Here is a 12,201-nt window from a genome sequence, read left to right on the forward strand (position 1 = left end):
TTAAAAATGTTCTTCAATGAATTATTTGAAATATTTTAATTTGATTTTTCAAAATAATGTAATAAACCATTATGTTTTAATAAATATATTCTATACAAATTAATTAGAATCATTTAAAATTATAAAATCAAAATATCACCTTAAAAACATATAAATAATAATGATGAAAAGCAAAAAAAAATTATTAATCATAAATACTGATATAATACTACAAGTGCTGGGTCAAAATAAAATTGTCTACAAAAAATGCAAAAGGCTCCGGGGAGATTCGAACTCCCGATCTCCTGTTTACTAGACAGGCGCTTTAACCAACTAAGCCACGGCGCCGATATGGCTCAACGGTATTAGACTATACTATTTAGCTGTCGACCGTTGTTGTGTTATTAATTTATTATTATAAATTAATAACAGCGATGTTTGTCGAATAGGCCCGCGACACGGCGGCTTACGTATACAACACGTTTTGTTGAAAACAAAAAATATCTCGATTTGAGTACAAATAAAATTCAAAATGTTTTGTTTTATCCATATCAACTGAATTATGAAAATTCGACGTGTAACCATGAAAAACAAAATGTTTTTTTATTGGTGTTGTGTATAGTGTATACTTATTGATATGCGGTTATATTAGATTATAAATTATAATTATTTATGGACCGTTAAGCTGGTTGAGAGATATCTGTTTAAGACGTAAAAAGCGAAATAGAAACTTATAACGAATAATTTGTTTTTGTTTAGGCTATCCAGTAATAATTTATAATAACATCCACAAGATAGATAGGTACACGTTGATGCAAATAAAAACGTACCTAAGTAAGATAAAAAGGGGCATTCAGAAACCTTGGCCGCCACCGAATCTACTACGTAACTAACATGATACTGCATTTGTTGCTGTCATCAGTTATTACTTATTACTTATTAGTTATCATACATTATTTCAAATATTCTTATTTTCTCGTTTATTCTAAAATATACTGCAACACAAAAAAACGAATATTAATTTATGTGTTGTAAAGATTTGCTATTTGAATATAAAATTATGTTCTAGGTTTGATAATATTTTTTTATTCAATATTTTCTATAGGATTGCATAATATTTACATCTTCATTATTTGTCATCAAATTCATTCGAACAGCATGTATATGCTTATTGCTTACCACATATCGTTTTTAATACTATAGTCATTACATATGCATGAAAACAAATGAACACAACATTAACATACAACACAAATTACCTTACACAAATATGGTTTATTTTGTTGAATTAAATAATCTAATTCTAATGAATTATGTTATATTATGTATGATAACAGCGTTAATAAGTACGCTAAAGATAATTGTAAAAGTGATTGAGAATAATAAAAGAATTTTCATTGCAAATGGCAATGTAAATTTCAAAATGTAATAATGAGTAATATTTTTTCTAAAACTGTGGATATGTAAAATATGCACAAAACAACCACATATGCATTTTTATTGAAAATTGTCAACATTTGTAAAAAAAAAGAAAGAAAATTAGTATTTAAACTCTGGAGCTTATTAATTTATATTTATATCTTTGGTTTACTATGAAATAGAGACTCAAAATAAAGCATGCAAATCTTATAACTTCTTTGCTCAGATAATAATGTTGGAATTCCTGTGTAATAAAAGTCTTACAATATTTCACAATTTTATGTTTCAGAAAAATTGGACAAGAATATGTATGGGATGAATTGATATTTTCTGGAATAAGCAAGGGTGTTTACGCTATATTACAGGCTGCTAAGGACGTTTCGTTGTACCGTGAAAAAACTTTTCAATTGTTTGGAGCTGATTTCTTGATCACGGAAAACTTTATCCCATATTTAATCGAGATCAATTCTATTCCTGAATTGAACCCGTCAACAAACGTTATTGCCAATTTGGTACCTACGCACCTTAGTAATTCGTGAAAGGTGATATCATTACCTAACACTTGTGTTATAATACTTATTTTAGTAAATAAAAAGCGGTTCTTAACAGTCGCAAGTACAAAGTTCAATCGTTGCATAGCATATCACCGATGCTTGTTCCAAATAAACACAACTTCGGGACGACACAAACAATGCACTAGTTTGACTTTTCCACTTACGCTGTGATTGGATGACTGAACCGGCTGTGCGCGTACGTACTAACAAGTTGCAGAGGCAACAACTTGCCTTGATGACGTCCTATGACTTCTAACTAGGTCTGGGACGACGATCGCCGATCATTACGAGTAACAGAGTATAATTAATATTAGTATTTCAATCTGAAAAAATTCGATATTATATTTATTATATACTCAATTTTTAATTTTTTGTCTGTTTAATATTTTAAATTTTCAAGATCGAATTTTACACAGTTGTAATTGGATTTTATCTGATTGAAATACTAGTATTAATTACATAGACACTAATCAGTATATGGTCTATAGGCACAAAATAAATATCATCTGAGATAACTATATATACTAAAAAATAAAAATAATAATAAATACCAATTATTATTTTGACTGCAGCAATTATTTAGCCAAATTATCAACTTTTGAGTATCGTGATAGTGCAAGAAAAACGAAAAAAATGTACCGACCAGGTCTTTTTATGGCCCACTACCTAATACTTTTATGTCATACACATGTATATGAAAAAAAATTATTTTATAAAATGTACCTTACAAATATAAATGTTTCTAATTCTCTAATTGATTTATTGTATTATTATGATATAATTTAGTTTCTATAATAGTTACTTATGTTTATTAATTTAAAGTTTTCTACTTTTGTTTCCTAGATTCTTAAAACGCATGGATACCAACTAAACAACCTAAATCACTAAAATATTATGGTCTATATAACAGATAACTTATGTAATTCTATCAAACCTAATCTATAATCTTAACAATCAATAAAAAATAAGAAAAACATATTCATTTTAATTTTCTGATATGGGCGATATGGCTAATTAATACGTATGTACCGAACTTGCCCATCTATATACCTCTCGTATCAACGTTAGGTACCGTTACGTTCCGTTAGTACAATAAACAACTTTTTGAACGTTCCACTGTGAACCGATGCGCGTCGATACACTCCGATACTGTTTAAAATCACTATTTTTTTAATTTTTATTATTCGTCTATGATTTCTATTTTCTAAGTTACTTACTTAATTAATTATATAAAAATGTTGTAATGTTTTCCCTGTACATTACAATACGGCTATGCCTGGATAATCATGTGTTATATTGTTGTAATAACATCTATGATAAATCTATGAGTTGAAGATCAAAAAACTGTACATAATATTTAATATTTTTTTGATATCTTATAGATAGTTAGATATCGAAAAGAAATATTATGCACTTTCTGTGATGACAAAATATTTAAAAATCAAAAAAAAAAAAAAATGGACTACTACCGTTTTTCCCCTGTACCTTTCAAATGTAAACAACTGAAAGGCTAAACATTTAAAATAATGAATTCACGGTCAAAACTGAGTGAAACAACTGTATTGTCATCAATAAAATGTTCTCAGGCTATAATATAAGTTGCATATCACATATTAATATACATTTGAATTATGCAAACTGTTAGCAATAACTATAATTGGTTTTTATTTTTAATTAAGTGTATATAATATAATAAGTTATAATGTGTAACATATATAAACACAAATGTATATATTTATTGAATATAATAATATAATATATTTTGTCATCATCAATCAAGCAATATAAAATTAAATGTGTGAAATCAAATCATTTTTTAAATTTGAAAAATATTTTATGAGTAGTAGTGTAAGATTGGATATCAAAACGAAAATAGCAATTAATTGACACAAATATTTAAAATGATCAAATTAAATGAAGAAAAAAAAATGCAAAAATTCCGAATATGCAGTTTCTTAGGGAGCCGCCCAGATTTCGCCGGAACGGGCTTCGAACATGCCTACCTAACGTGGGGGGACCTATCCTAACACCTATCGACTACAATTTGAGTTGTAAACCGTATCAGAATTTCGAGCACTTAAACCGTTTTAGAGATGCGACGAATACTATAGTATACGTCGTTTAACTGATACAATTTTTACGATTCGCGTGTCACAAAACCGTAAACCGCATATTTATTGTCGTTTAGAGTGTTTCTGACGTATTCTTTTACATTATTTAATCGTAAACGTCTTAGTGAAGTACCAAGATTATTATCACAGACACATATCACGGTATCGCCCCAAATGTATGCGATTAAAGGCATTACAGCGACTGAAGAGCAACGATTTTACGATGTTTTTGTATAATACAAATAAGAATCTGTTAAACCCGACGAGCGTTTCTTTTTTATACACATAAAATAAATCGTATTTCGTACGCTGTCGAGACAGTACCGATGAGGTCGCGGAGGCGTCCGAGGGTGGAGACACCGAAAACAAAACGACGCGTACTCGATACGGATAAATGATTTATCGTATCGTAAAAAATAAAAATAGTAGTACATACGTGACGATACGATAACCGACCGGAAAACGCGTTTTCCGGACACGACGGCGACGGCCGCGAACGGAATTCGGGGACGCGCGGCACGCGAGAGACGCGTTCCGCGCGATCGGAAAACGTGCGGAAGGGACGAAAAAGATCCGCTCTAGAATATAGCGCCGAGAACGCGACGGAAAAAGGTCTCGAAAGGCCGGAAAATCGGGCGAAAAGCGGAAAAAAATGGTATATAAAAACAATAATAATAAGTATTGTAATAACGACCGATAACGACAACAGCGGAAGATAACGATAACGGCGCGCGGGCTATAACATATATACAGAAAAAATTTTAATTTTTCGATTGGTCGAGACACTAAACCTATCGGCCCGTGTAGCAACTATTCTTCGTTTTATATTATAAGAAAGAAGAAGATTAATAACACTGTAATTTGTGTTTTCGATAAATGTTCATAATTTTTTTTAATCAGCTTTAGTGTGCCATATTTGTTACTTTTTTTTTACTTGAGTTTATAGTTGTTTCTTATGTCAGTCGTAAAAATATAGCTAGTGTGTTTACGGACTTACGGTGTTTCTAAAGTCTTAATCATCAACCACAATGGCTGGCAATTCTTCGACTGTAAAATTCGAGAAGCAAGACCCTACGGATTTGGTAAATATTTAGGACCGCGCCACACTAGAGCAGTTTTGACGCGCGGTAATTACGCGTTTTTACCGCGCGTCAAAAACGCTAGACGAAAACGCACTCCAAGTAATAGAGCGCGCCAAACTAGTGCGATTTTAACGCGCGTTACCGCGTGCCACCGCTGTATGCTACGGTTTTGCGTTTTTGTCGCGTTTTTACCGCGCGTCAAAACAGCTCTAGTGTGGCGCGACTCTTTTGTTAATCACGATGAATATTTTCCTAATAAATTTTTTTCGTTCTTTTCCAGAATATTTCTCAAGTAACATCATCTTCAAATGAAGTAATCAATTATCAATCTACAATAAATGATGGTATGATATAACAAGTTCTCATATTTTTATGTTTGCCACTATTTCAATTATTGTTATGAAACTTTGAATCTGTATACACAGAGTCACACGGCGCACACTACAGTTACCTACTTTTTAATTTAATTGTGTAGGTTCTACTGGTCAATGAATACTTATATTAAATATTACTATATTAGATATTATTAAGTATTTGAAAGGCTTGTTCCAAAAAAAATCCAATCTTTGGAATTTTTTTTTAGTGACTAAATATTTGTTAAAATTAGTTTTGTTATAATTTCTTAATTATTTTTCATATACTAATATATAAGATGGTAAATTTTAAACTTAAAAAAAAATCGTCTTGAGGCATTATTAATTGTTTGTCTAAGTTAAAGGGAGCATAGATGTATCTGGTTGTTGCTAAGCGTATTGCTTTTTATATTATTAGTTTAGTATTTAAATTATATTTTCAAAATTAGCTGCATGTTCAATGTTTTACTTGTATGTTATTATTAAGCAACATCTAAAGCTTTAAATTATGGAATATCTAATTGAACACATCTGATATAATAATTTTGTATAAAAGTACATTTTATAAAAAAAACTACTATATTATTTATTAGATTAGTAAAAACAATAATATTTTCCCTCTAATTTGTTGAGCTTAATTATTGATAACAACACTTAACTTATATGAAAAATTATCAATTATATCACTGAGTATTTTCTTCTTTTACAACTAATATTTACAGTATAAACTAAAATAATGATTTCTTGATTAATTATTAGTAAAGGTGCTCATTCAATTTTTTCCCCTTTTCAATGAAACCTTAACACGGTTAAATGGCAGAAAAGTGTAAGCTGGTTCAGGGTACCTTTAAAAATTGTTATTAATTTAAATGCATTTTACTGGATAATACTGTAGAAATATTGAATTACAGCATTATTATTATTCTATGGTTATTGTTATTAACAAAAAAATACAATATTATAGTTTTATTTTTTAATGTAGGTTTTGTTAATAATGATAAATGAAACAACTTTATCCTAGTGTTTTTTGTTACCAATCCATCAAACATAAAAAATTAAGTTTTCATCACTCATTAGTAACCATAAAGTGAGTGTAACTGTGCACAACTGTGTCAAACCATTCAAAGCTAAATGATTAATATTATATTATACATTCATATACTTTATTTTAGAACATAATTATTTATATATATTTATAAAAAAAGTTAAAAAAAGAAGAAAATTATACCTGAAGTATATTTTATGAAATACATTTTTATGGTTTCTTGTTAATTTTGTACCATTTTAGTATAGTCAATCATAAAAAGTAAAATTTTAGCACAATTTATTAATTATACACATAATTATAACAATATTTTCTGATACTATAGCTTTTAGTATATAATTCTTTTATGGTATTCATATGATTCTAAATTATTCTTAAATAAAATTACAATTATATTCATATAATTTGTTGCAGATTCAAATAATGATCATCAGAAAAGTACATGTAGTAAAACAATAGCAATGAAGACTGAAATCTGTTTGAATGAAAAAAAATCAGAATGTGATATTAATTTATCCAAGAAAAACAATTTCAGATGTAATGAAAATAGTCTGGAGCATAATAATACTGCCTTATTAAGTGATAACACTGATTCAAAAAATATTAATGAATTTTCAAATAAGTCACATGATAATATTCCAACAGATCCTATACTTTTAACATTGAATAATGAACAAGTAAAAATATATTTTTTGTATGAATTCGGACCACAGGATAAAAAGTTTTATACACGAACCTTCAACTTTTGATGATCATATTATGATGTATGATAAAAATGAAATAGATGAAATCGTTGAGGCTAGATGTATTGAAAACAACAAATTTTATTTGGTTAAGTGGAAAAATTGGTCTCGAGGATTTGACACATGGGAACGTTATGGAGCTCTATACAAGTCACAAGAACACATATTTGACTATTTCAAAAAAAAAAAATCCTGATATTAATACACCTGTAAATATAATGCATCTAATGTTAACTAGACAAATTATTACAAAATTATTTGCACTATTCAGAACTCCATCTGGATTATCTCTTCCATCAATTTCACTTGAAGATATCTATAATTTATTTAATTCTTTAAATGATTGTTCTGAAAATTCTCAATTACAGCGAAAAATGTTAATAAGATCAAATTTGTCAACATTGTCTTTGGATTTTTATAGACAAATGCAGTTTCTTGAACTCAAAAAGTGGGAAATAGATATAAATGTAGTTACACAGTGTTACAATGTTAAAGTAGAAAATAACATAGACCTTGAAGGACCCCCAAATTCATTTGTGTACATACCCAATTGTGTTCCCCGAGCCGAAATCATCGTCCCAGACAATCCTTCATTTGGTTGCCCTTGTAAAAATGACTGTACATATTCTAATTACTGTTGCAACAAATTATTTGGTAATCTTACAGCTTGTTATATAAATAAAAATGTAATAGTAACCCCCGATTGCCCAATATTTGAATGTAATGAGAAATGTAAATGTTCGTCATCCTGTAGTAATAGACTGGTTCAATTTGGTAGCAAAGTGAATGTTTGTATTTATAAAACTAGTTTTTCTGGCTGGGCATTAAAGACTTATGAAAATATCAATAAAGGTCAGTTTGTTGGAATATTTGTTGGTGAAATTATCTCAGTTGAAGAATATTATCAGCGTTTACAAAATTCCACATCATCTATTGATTACATGTGGGAATTAGACTTCAGTGATCCAAAGATTTATAAATTAATTCTTGATAGTACACATTATGGTAATTTCACAAGATTCATTAATCATTCATGTGAGGCAAACTTGAGCATATATTCTGTATGGATTAATTGCTTGGATAGATATTTTCCACATTTGGCTTTATTTGCTAATAAAAACATTTTTGCTGGCGAACAACTTACTATTAATTACTTTTTACGTAGGAGTAATGATTCTTTGAAAAATAATGGCATTAAATGTCATTGTGAAATGAAAAATTGTAAACACTATTTTTTTTAATAAATAATTTTAGTCGAAGAAGTAAATATAAGTAAAGCATAAATGATTCATTTTTATGAAAGATCAAGTACTTTTTTTTACTAATGTATTTTATTAATTAGTTACACATGTTTTATAATAAAAATATTTTCTTGTATTATATTCAAATTAAAAAAAATAAATACGATTTAAATTTAATTATATTAGAATAGTATTATACTCTTATGGTATTATTGATAAGTTATATGTTTGAAAAAATTTTACTAAAAATAATGTAAGCCAAATATTTTTACATTAAGACATAATGATAAAACTTTTAATTATTTTTTATGGAGATCAAATAAGCTAATATGCTGTGTTGATTATTTGATTGGATAGGGATCTTAAATAAACAACTTTATTTTTCAATAGAAATTTTTTTTGATAACAATGGAACTTTCTACTCATTAATTTCTAAAAAGTACGTTTAAATAGAAAACATAAAATTGTAAAGATTATTGTTTTTAATAAAAAAAAAAAAAAATTAGTGTAAGAAATCAAATTTTACTTATTTAATAACTATTTATTTTTTACGTAACAGTTCCGGCGGGCGCCGGCGGTCGGCCTCCGATTTCGGAGTGCCGCACACCATAACGTGTCGTTGACCGGGCGGCAGTCACGGGCGGCGACGCGGCGGACGCCGTCCCGGTCCACGTACATCGTCGCGTTGCTGACGCAGGCAAACCGGTGCCGCGCACCGGCACGGCCGTGCCGCCGGACGCGATGCCTCCGAAGTGTTGACCGGCGGCAGGGCTCGAGGCGTAGCCGAACTCGAGCGGACCGTCCGCGCCGTCTTGAACGCGCACGTCCGTCGAACACCAAAAGCGGTGCCGACCGCGGCCGGTTCGACGGCCCGGTAGGCACGGTAGCCCGTCACTGTGACGGGCGATCACTTCGCACGCACCGACGACGATCCTTCGCCGCCGACGTCGGTCGCGATCACGGCCACGGTCACGACACTGCCGGCGTCCAGGTGTCGTCCGCGGATCGTGAGCAGCGTGCCGCCGGACAACGGGCCGCACGGCGGGCTGACGGCCACGATCTCGGGATAGATCAACACGAACGTCTGCGCCGCCTCGACCGTCAGCGAAGACGGCCCGTACGCTATGGCGGGCCCCTCTCGTCGGCTCGCGGTCGCACGTCACCCGGGCCGACGGGCCAGCACGCATCCTCCGACGCCCCATCCCATCGCCGTCGGTCGCACGCAATCGCGGCCGGCCACGGTCACTCTCACCTCGCCGTCGCCGTCGGCCAACATCGAGTGGTTGTCGACGGTCACCTCGACCCGCGCCGCCGGTCCACAGCGCGGACGACGGTACCACGGACCGGACGCGCACGTCCCGGCACCCGGACGACGCGCTTCACCGTGGCGAAGGCGGTCGTCGACCGGCGATCGCGGCGTTCCGGTCGATATTGTGTAACCACGTGTACTTGCACCGGCCCGTGGCGGTGTTCCGGCTGGAACACCGCTGTAGTTGTACGTGTACTGGCCCGTCCCACGCAGGCCACGCAACTATCGTCGGGTCGGTAGCCATAGGAACTCGTCGTACACGGTGAAAAAGCTGTCGGCGCCGTCGTCCAGCCGAAGTACCGTGTCGCCTTCGCCGAACACCACGTAACAGTGATAGGTCATCAGTGTTTGGTGGTCGAAGCCCAGGTCGGTCTCGCTCATCGGAGCGCAGCTGATCGTGTCGCCGGACACCTCGGCGGGGCGCGTCACGTCCAGCATGACGCACGACACCGTCGTCTGCTTGAGGAACTCCAGGAACCCTGTCACGTCGTTGACACCTTCGCCCTGTAAACGTACGGCAGACGAGCCGCATAAGTCACGTTCGAGACGGCCGTCACCCGGGGACAATCGGCGTTGGCGCGTACAGCCAGCGACACGGTTTCCCGAAATCGGGATAACACGCCTGACGTTCAGCGACCAAACACACGATCCTGTTCGACGCATTTTGCAATTTTCGCGCCGAGACAATCGATCGTTACTGTGTGTTATTGGCCACGGCACGGTGTCCGTCGGATAGGCCTGCGGACGACGGCACGTTACGAACAACACCTGTTGAAAAATATCGGGTGTACATTAAATAAATACGTTTTGTTTATCCATCGATAAGACAATTCGACTGAATAGAAATGTTTTAGTTGTATTGCATACTTTTGATATGCGGTTATGTCAGAATATATTTTTATGACCCGTTAATCTAGGAGTCTATGTTTAAGACGTAAAGCGTATAATAGAAACGCATTACGCATATTTCATTTTGTTTGAATCCCAATAATAATTTACAATCGACGTCCACAGTATTAGGCACCCGAAACCTAATGTGTAAAAACATTAATGTAGAATAACACAAATGATATTTTCTAGATTCAGCAGGGTTGATTATGAACAATACGATTCAGTGTAGCAGAGTTCTATATTAAATTGCGCGTTTAAACTTTAAGTTAGGTATGTTTTTAGTTATAAAGAAGAATATGTACTAATTATTTTAAAATTAATAGCACACTTTAAAAAGTTCTATTTAAATTCTTATGCACCGCCGTTATAAACATGATATTGTGTTAAATTAACATTTAATTATTGTTTATATAAACCGTACCCTACGTGATTACTAATCCATTAATAGCAGCATGAAGGTTCAATAATTTCATTTTCTAGACGTTGAGCTTTCTCATGTTGTTTGATTTTCTTGTGATATTTCTAAAAATAAAATAAAATAGTTTAAACAACATATATAGTATAACTTTGTTAATAATTCTTAATATTTATTTTTCTACCATTTCATCAATTATTTTTACAATATTTTTATAGAATATCGGAAATAACTTAGTTTCAAATAATATAAAGACATATATAGATATATATATATGTAATATTTTTATAAACAATTATAACAAATCAAGTGTATTATTAAATTATTTTCTCAAAACATAAATAATTTAATAAATAATATATCTTTATAACTATACCTTTTAAAAGTTAGTTGTATTAATTTCATATTTTCATACGTATTTAAACAATATGTATGAAGGTGTTAAGCTTGTTAAGGTGACTATAATTTTTGTTTTAATGGATTATCTATAAACTGATATAACTATCATAAATCTTACAATAAAATATTTGGGACGTAATTTTTAATGCCTGATAAATGATAATAAATTAAATTGTATGTCTGTTTATTTACCTTATTTGTGATCGTGGTGTGCAACCAGTTTAGCAATTTGAGAAGACTCGTAAAAATATGTAGTCGTATAATAAATTAATTTAATATAATATATTAAATATAATAAATGTTTAAATCAGCAAAATTAAACGGACGTTACGATATATTTGAAGACGCGTTCATAAACATTTACCAGCAATATCAACAAATAAGAACTAAACCACTAGAAATACGTATTAAGATGCTTTTGACAAATAGAACTTTGTACTCATTTCAGTGTCTCAATTTAAATATCCATGTGAAGATGAATCTATTAATAACATTTAATTTATTTTAACCATTATTATTCATACACTATTCTTTGCAGATAACAGTTAACAGTGACATTTAACTTAAAGCAAATTCTATACATCATATTAAACTTATTTAATCGTGATATTAAAAACTTAAAATCAAATTGCCATACATCATAATATAATACCCGTAATA

General features: G+C 32.5%; 1 non-coding gene and 1 pseudogene across 1 annotated transcript; one reads left to right on the forward strand and one right to left on the reverse strand.

The window, feature by feature from the left end:
* Positions 1–253: 253 nt before the first annotated feature.
* Positions 254–327, reverse strand: Trnat-agu. Its single transcript has one exon. It is a non-coding gene; the product is annotated as a tRNA-Thr (tRNA).
* A 4,642-nt stretch (positions 328–4,969) lies between these two features.
* On the forward strand, positions 4,970–8,527 carry LOC112599496 (annotated as a pseudogene).
* Positions 8,528–12,201: the final 3,674 nt, after the last annotated feature.

This window comes from Melanaphis sacchari, unplaced genomic scaffold (assembly GCF_002803265.2).
Source record: "Melanaphis sacchari strain LSU unplaced genomic scaffold, SCAv2.0 Contig51_pilon_pilon, whole genome shotgun sequence".
Taxonomy (NCBI): domain Eukaryota; kingdom Metazoa; phylum Arthropoda; class Insecta; order Hemiptera; family Aphididae; genus Melanaphis; species Melanaphis sacchari.